This window comes from Bos taurus, chromosome X (genome assembly GCF_002263795.3).
Source record: "Bos taurus isolate L1 Dominette 01449 registration number 42190680 breed Hereford chromosome X, ARS-UCD2.0, whole genome shotgun sequence".
In the NCBI taxonomy this organism is placed as follows: Eukaryota; Metazoa; Chordata; class Mammalia; order Artiodactyla; family Bovidae; genus Bos; species Bos taurus.
Genome location: NC_037357.1, coordinates 15,086,413 through 15,094,159, shown reverse-complemented (window position 1 = coordinate 15,094,159; position 7,747 = coordinate 15,086,413).

Sequence of the window (7,747 nt, the reverse complement as noted above, 5' to 3'; positions counted from 1 at the left end):
TCTTTCTTCTCTTGGTCTTTTTCTGCAGCCCCTCCTTCTGGCCCTGGCAGCTCTGCTCCCCTTCCTCACTACTGCATCCCGCAGCCAGATCCCCCACCCTCAGGATAAGGGACGGATACTGGGGTGCAACTTGCGGGTGATGCTTACTTTCTCTTGTGGGATCTCATGCTGATACGCCAGGGAAAGATCCGAGTTGGGGGTAGGTGGGTGTCATAGGAGATGAAAAGAGAAACCCACCCAGGTAACCAACTGCCTGTAAAGCAACACACTTTGGCATTAGGGGCAGCTGGGAGACATAATCTGAACCTGAGTGCATAAGACGCCAATTCAGGCAGAGGGCTGACAAATAATTGGCTTGAGTTACCGTGATTGCCTTGGTAACATAAATACATAGAGATGGCATGATATATTAGAAAGCAGATGATTGAGTATCACCCAGCCTTAGTTTTCTCAACTGCAAAATGGGATAAATGCTCACCGTAGAGCACTATGGAGAAAAGAGTGTGTGGAAATAACATCGGCAAGATACTTAGCACAGGGCCTCAAGCAGAGCCCCTTTCCCCCTTAACTTCCTTCTGGTGTTGAGAACAGGAAGGAAAAGGACTTGCTCAAGGTCACACAGCAAGTAACTGAGTCAAAATTGGAAACCAGGTCTCCCAAACATTCCCCAGAAAGGATGCTTTCCACTCCACTTTGTCCTCTAAGAAGCTGCCTGGCCATCTTTCGGACTGGGGGGAGGGGGAGGGAAGTGTGGCGGTTAGGAGCTGGACTTCCCTTGTGGCTCAGACAGTAAAGCGTCTGCCTACAATGCAGAAGACCCAGGTTCAATCCCTGGGTCAGGAAGATCCTCTGGAGAAGGAAATGGCAATCCACTCCAGTACTCTTGCCTGGAAAATCCCATGGATGGAGGAGGCTACAGTCCATGGGGTCACAAAGAGTTGGACACGACTCAGCGACTTCACTTGGACTTGGAGGATGCTTAATGTACAGACATTCTACCACTGAGTCCCAGCTTCAAGGGTTCACCTTTCTGCTTTTACCCTCCTGATCATCACTCAGGTAACATCCCTTTTCCATCTTGGACTAATTCATCGCCACTTTAGCGCCACCTCTGCTGCCCAACTCTGAGACAGTGACTCACCTTTCAGCTGGCCAGGGCCTCTGACCTCCAGGAAAGAAGCTTTCTTCTTAATGGACTGCAGAAGCCTCAGCCACAAGTGAGACAACCCCCCTTTCCGGAGAATCTGAGGGCTGGAGGGATTTGAGGAGTGGAATAGCACTCTATTTAAAAGCCACTGCTCTCCACCCCCACAGTGCCTGGGGTGCTGCTATTGGAATCGTCTCTCTAGACCCTTAAGGATCCTGTGTACCCTTAAGTCTCGGTGTTTCCGAGGGATTCCACCCAGGGCCTCATTTGCCACATGTATACAGCCTGTGCTGTAGCTGGCACTGTGCTAGGCACTGGCAAGGCGTAAGTTAAGAGAAGTTGTCCCTGGCATCCAGTGTGTGTTCACTACGGTTAAAAAAATAAAATAATGTGGCAACTTGGAAAGGGGGAAAAGAATTCAGGGTGGGGTGGGAATGAATCAGGAAGTTCCTTTGAGAGGTGAGGTGATGGGCAGAGTGGTGGTGAATTGAAATGTCTTGTGCCTAGTGTATGACACCACTAAAATCACTGCTGTGGGTGTTTCCCTTCAACAAAGCACGTTGCTTAAGTACTTGAATGCTAATTGAACCCCTGTCCAGCCTCTGACTTAGAGGCATTATCTGGTGGCCGTATCTCCAGCCTCTGATCCCCCTCTTCCCTAATCTCCCAAATCTTTATCTCTAGTGAGGGTGAGGGAGAGGGAATGGACATCCTTAGGATCTTAACTGGAATAAGCATTTTGCATGTATTTCCTCCTTTAAATTTCACAATCAGCCTGTAGCCTAAGCCAGGTAATCAACTGCAAAGTGGCAGAGTGGGGATTCGAACCGATACAGACTCTGAAGCTTGTGCACTTTGCACCGCCAGGCGCTTTACACAATGCGCCGCCTCAGGCGGAAGTCCTCTTCCTCCTCCTCGCCGACACCCGCGGTCCGTCTCTACAGAAAGCAGGCAGGCGGAGGATAGGAGCCAGATGGTTATCTGGCCGCGGAACATTCTGGAGTGACCTTTGTAGTTCGCTACAGTGGGAGGGAACCTCAGTTTCCCGCGATGGCTATGCTGCCCAAAGGGCAAAGCACCCTCGGCGACTCTACCGCCCCCTGCCGCCGGTAGCTCCCGGGCCGAGGCGGCTGTCCTTGGGAGGGCTTGTGTGCCAGAAAAAAGCTCACCGCCTGCCCAAGAGGGGTCGACGCTGGTGCTGGGCTGCAGACAGCCCTGCCAAATTTGGTGACAAAAGACGCCCTACTATGTGTCCAACGCGGTGTCGGTGATTCCTAATAGCCATCGCCTTTTATGTGAAAATTAGTGGCTTTGCAAAATAGTGAGGTCTCTATTAAAAGACGTCTTCAAACTAGATTAGAACGAATTTCGCAAAAAGCTTGTCTGCAGGTCCAAACTCCTTACTTCTTGAAACCAATAAAGCTTTCCACCCCCAACAGTTGCTCACTCTCCCTGGAGGGAGAGGAAGCAGCACCCCCGCCTTCCTCGACCCCATCCCCACCCCCACCTCCACCCCCAGTCGCGAGGAGCTGGGGTCTAAGCAGCGATGGGATCTGGGAGGGGGGCTGCTGCGGGGAGGAGCCTCCGGCAGGGTCGACCAACGCAGAATCAGGGTCTCCGCGGAGCTCACGTGCCCTCCGCCAGCCGGCGGATTCCCCGGGCCCTCCAGTTTTCCCGGGTTCCGACTGGACCCCATCTGGACCCAACTCACTCACTCCCTTTGCTTGGGGATGGGGAGCAGGCGGGTTAATGGGAACAACACCCAGGTCAAAGGGAAAAGAGCGTCTGTGCCTGCAGCGCCTCGGCCGCCCATCCCCCCTCCTTCCTTCCCCCTCCTCCCATCCTCGCCCCCTTCTCTTCCGCCCGGAGGGAAGGAGGGGGCGGGCTGTATGTGTATGTATGTATGCATGTACGCGTGTGTGTGCGCGCGCAAGTGCGGCTCGCCTGTATGTGAGTTCCGTGTGTGGCTGGGTGTGGGGTGTGTGTTGCATGCTTTAGTTCGAGTGCTGAGTGTGAAGTGGATTTGGTTTGAGCTCGGATGTGGAGCATGTGTTTGTGTGTGCACGTTTGTAGGTTGTACGTTTCTGCCTGGTTGTAGTGTGACTGTGTGGGTGCGGTCTGGATGTGGGTGTGTTCGATGTATGCTTCTGCCGGGGTCTGTGGTCGTGCTGTAGTGTATATGTGTATGCAGTGTGTGTATGTTTGTGTGCCCGTAGAAGCTTGTGTGTATGTTTGTTTGGTGTGTGTTTACCCTTAGCTGTGTTAGGTCAAGATGGGTTTACAGGCGGTGATTGTTGTGGTGTGTAGTGTGTGTTCGTGAGCAAGGTGTCTTTATATGTGAGCTTACTTAAGGCGTGTGTGTCCAAAGGTTTGTGTCAGGTTGCACTGTGTGTGTGTGTTTGAGTGTGATGTGCTCTTGTGTGTGGTGGGGACGCATGCAGCCAAGGTCTGTGCTAGGGTGGAGGGCTGAAAACCCGGTGTGTGTGTCTTGGAGGGGGGTCGCCGTGTGGTTTTACAGGTGTAGTGTGTGAGAGCATGGGGTTGTCTAAAGAGCCCAAGTGACTGTGTGCTTGGTGGTTTTTTTTTTTTTTTTTAAATTGGGGGTGGAGGGGGACTTTGCTCCAGGACTGGGACGAAGAAGGAGCTAGGGGCCCGCGACTTCGGCAGAGTCGCCTCGTGCCCGGAATTGCTGGGTCTGGGTCCGACGACCCCCACGCTGTGTGCACCAGGCCCCCCAGGGGGCTGGGTGTGAGCTTACCTGACTGCCTAGAGGAAAGAAGAGGAGGGCGTCGCCCGTGACTGGCCAGGTAGGGCGCCTAAGGCGCTGTTCAGGGGCTGGTGGGAATAAACTGGAAAGATTCTTGGTCACTGATCCCCTCCCCCATCCCCCAGGAGATCCCAGTTCCTGCCCAGCAAAGCCCAGCTATTTGCTCAAGGCCTGGCTGTTTCACAGTTCTTTGGCTTTGTGTGGGCACATACGGTTGCCTGGAATCCCTTTCCCCCTGGGCCTTGTGACAAACTCCTACTTATTTTTTAAGAACTCACTTAGGAGTCACAAAACTTTCTCTGCTTTACTGTAGCCCTCCCTCCCAGTTGAGGGCTCTTTCCTTTGAGCCATCATAGTTGCTCTCTTCATACTTCTCATGATATCATCATACATAACTGCAATTATTTGTCTCTCCTTTTAAACTTTGGGCTCCTATAGTAAATGCCTGGTATATGGTACAAATAATAATAGTCATCATGATCATTATGTTACCATTTATTAAGTACTTATTGTATACCAGGGATTGTGCTAGTGCATTGTCTGGAGTCTTCACAATGACCTCATGAGGTAATTAGAGCTATGACTTATCACTTTTTTGCACATCACACATCAAACTCTGAGTAGTTAAGTAACTTCTCCAGGGTCACACAGCCAGTGGGAGGTAGAGGTAGTATTTGAATCCAGGTTTGCCAAGCTCCCTAAACCTTTCTTCTTTTCCAAGCAGCCTCACCAAGAATCCCTCATTTCTGCTAGGCACTGAGGTCTCTATCAAACAGTATCACTTCCCAACAAATTTTTCTTTTGAGCTTACTGACAGCACCAAGAGTGCTCAGCATGATTATTTTCTTTGTCTCTGAGACAGCTGATAGCTTCTCCACCATACTTGCTTTGTTGACACCTCAAAATCTTTAATTACTCTAGGCTCATAAGCAGCTCACAGACTCCAGTTCTGGGAGCTCTCCTTAGGCTGGTGCTGAAAGAAAGAGCAGAGAAGGAGCACTTTCTAGCCATAGGGTCAGGGGAATTGAGCATGGATGGGAATGGAAGTGAGGGGTCAGGATGGAGTAAGTGAATGATTTCACAGCTCCCCCTGACCCATTTTTATGGCACTACCACCAGAAATTGATATGTAGTAAATTTCAAGCAGACCAGTCATCGCCACATCAAACTACACACAGAAAAACAAGCAGAGCCCCCCAGTAGATTTTTGAATGAACCCCCTTTTGTATTATTCATGTTTGGGGGGAGCACTGTGCCTACCTAGTGGGGTTTCTGCTGCTCTGATGCCTTCCAAGCAGCCTCATCTGAGAATTTCAAATTAAAACAATACATCGCATTTTTTTTTTTTTTTGGAACACATTTATTGGGGGGAGAGGGGGGTTGGCTCCATCACAGCTAAAGGGCTGCTGGAAGAACTGATTTCCAGCTCAGCCCCCCAGGGAACCAGCCTAGACTGTCGCAGAGAGGTCAGGGGGTGGATAGAGAGGGACAATTCAACAGTGGTGAGTCACTTTGCCACTTTTCAGGGGGGAAAGCAGAAAGCAAGAAGCACGATTTAAATTGCCACTGTTATTATTGTGCCCTTTCAACTGGCACAAATGAGCCTGGTGTGCAGACGAGAAGCAGCTGTAACATCCATAAAGCTTCCCCGCCAGCTGGGCCTGGGTCAGCACCTCATCCTGGGTGGGCAAGAGAAGCATTGCCTAAACTACTACGTAGCCAGAAAGTGTTGTGTTTTGTTTTTGTTTTTAAGTGCAGTGGGGAAAGTGGTTCTAGAGAAGTCAAAGTCACACAGGGCACAGACTAGCTGAAGCCCCTTGCTGAAGTCTGTCCAGGAAGTTCATGCAAACTTTGGTGTCTTCCAGCATCTGGTCTCAGGCAGGTGACTTTCCTGCTGCTGCGGGGGCCAGTCTGATCCCTCCTCACCCTCCTCTGAATATAGCAAGTCCACTTCCACTTCCTCACTGCCATCCTGCGAGGCTTCTGCCTCCCACCTCTACATACAGACCACTCAAGCACGGGACCACCTATGTAAATTCTGTTGTCTGAGTCCCACCTGAATTCGTGAAGACTGTCTGATTCACTCCAGTCCAGTACTCTTACCTGTGAAATGGGGGACAAACTTCACCTTTGAAGAAGCCGAAAGCTCCAAGACTCTAACTCCAAAGATGCACTTCTAGGCTGCATAACCCACATAAATGGTGGGTTAGGAGGGGCTACCAGGACCCTTGTCAACATTGCCACCACCATGGGGTAGACACACACACACACACACACACACACACACACACACACACATGTACGCATGCACACACACTTCCCTTGGAGCTTAAAATCCCCACTATAAAAAAGTCTCTCTCTCTCTCGAGTTCATAACAGGAGGATTATACAGGGAATTGTAAAGGTGGAAAAAATGCTTTAACAAACTCCATTACTGCCAAATGTAAACAGAAATTTGCTTGTTTTCACCCTAAAAACAACCCATACGGGCAAGGCACCAAAACGGGAATTTTATCAAAAAAGAAAGATCTTGGTTTTCCCAAGAAAATGTGAGTAAAACCTTTAAAGATAAGGTCCTTCAGACAGCTTTTGAGTTTGTATCCCAGCTCCATCACTTACTTGCTGTGTGATCTTGGGAAGGTTACTTCATCTCTCTGAACCTCAGTTTTCTCATCTGTAGTTTGGAGATGTTAACACCTGCCTTAGACATGCTCAGATGACTGAAGGAGGTAAAATATGGAAAGTGTCAGCCAGATGTCTAACACATCTAGTAAATGTTCAAGAAAAGGATAATTCCCTCTCTTGCTTAAGTCGCCCGCCACCCACATAGCCCAAAGTGTCCTAACTGGGGTGTTCAGGGACTGAAGCTGACTGACTAAGCTGCCAATTTTCCTCATTACTGGTGTGTCTGACACTCTTGAAATAGCCCCTCTTCTTTTAGGGTGATGTTGTGATCAGCCTAATGCAGCCCGGAAGAATTGGACCCTAAGTCCAATTCTCACTCTGCAGTTTCTCCTGGCAGTGTTAATGAGACCAAGGTTTCAGATGTAATATTCCATATAGGAAAGTTTCCAACTACCTGCTCAGCATCTAGACTTCCTCCCATCCCAGCTATGGACTGCACTCCCCAGCCCTCACATCAGAGCCAGTCTTGACCCCATCTCTTAAATGTGTGCCATTGTACCCCAGAGAAAGACAGGGTGAATATTCCCTGGCTAAACTGCCCCCACGACTTCCGTTATGTTTTTTCTTTTGTTTTCTGAACTCTAACCTAGAAATTAGGAGAGGCTCCCAAGGCCACCCTTTTTCTAGCAGCCACCAACATTGCGGGGGGCGGGGAGTAGATGAGGGGAGAGATGATGTTTCTCTGAAATATACTTTGCAACACCTAAAATACTGTTCCAATTAGTTGTTATCTAACTGTTAGCAGTCAAAGGAAAATAAACCTACCCTTTGGTAAAGTGTAAAAGACCCCAATCGGTGCCCTTTCCTCTGTGATGCTATTGCCTCCCTCTAGAGACAAAAACAAGTCACTACAAGCTGAAGCTGCATTTGGGTAGAGTCGGAGTGGAGGTAGGAGTGCAGGTTAAGAAGTTGAGGGGAGGGGCTGGATATAATCCCATGGAGTGATAAAGAAGCTACAGAGTATTGAGATTTATGGCAGAAAAGCTCTGAGGGGCCAGGCTGCAGGTGCTCTCAGTCTCTGGAAGATGCCTTCAATTCCTCCCTCTTCTTTACCTCTCGTATTCATTCTGCATACTACCCCTCCCAGACCCTAGACTCCACCATGTGAGATAATCTATTAGTGAGTCCCTCTGAGGATTTAGGAATTT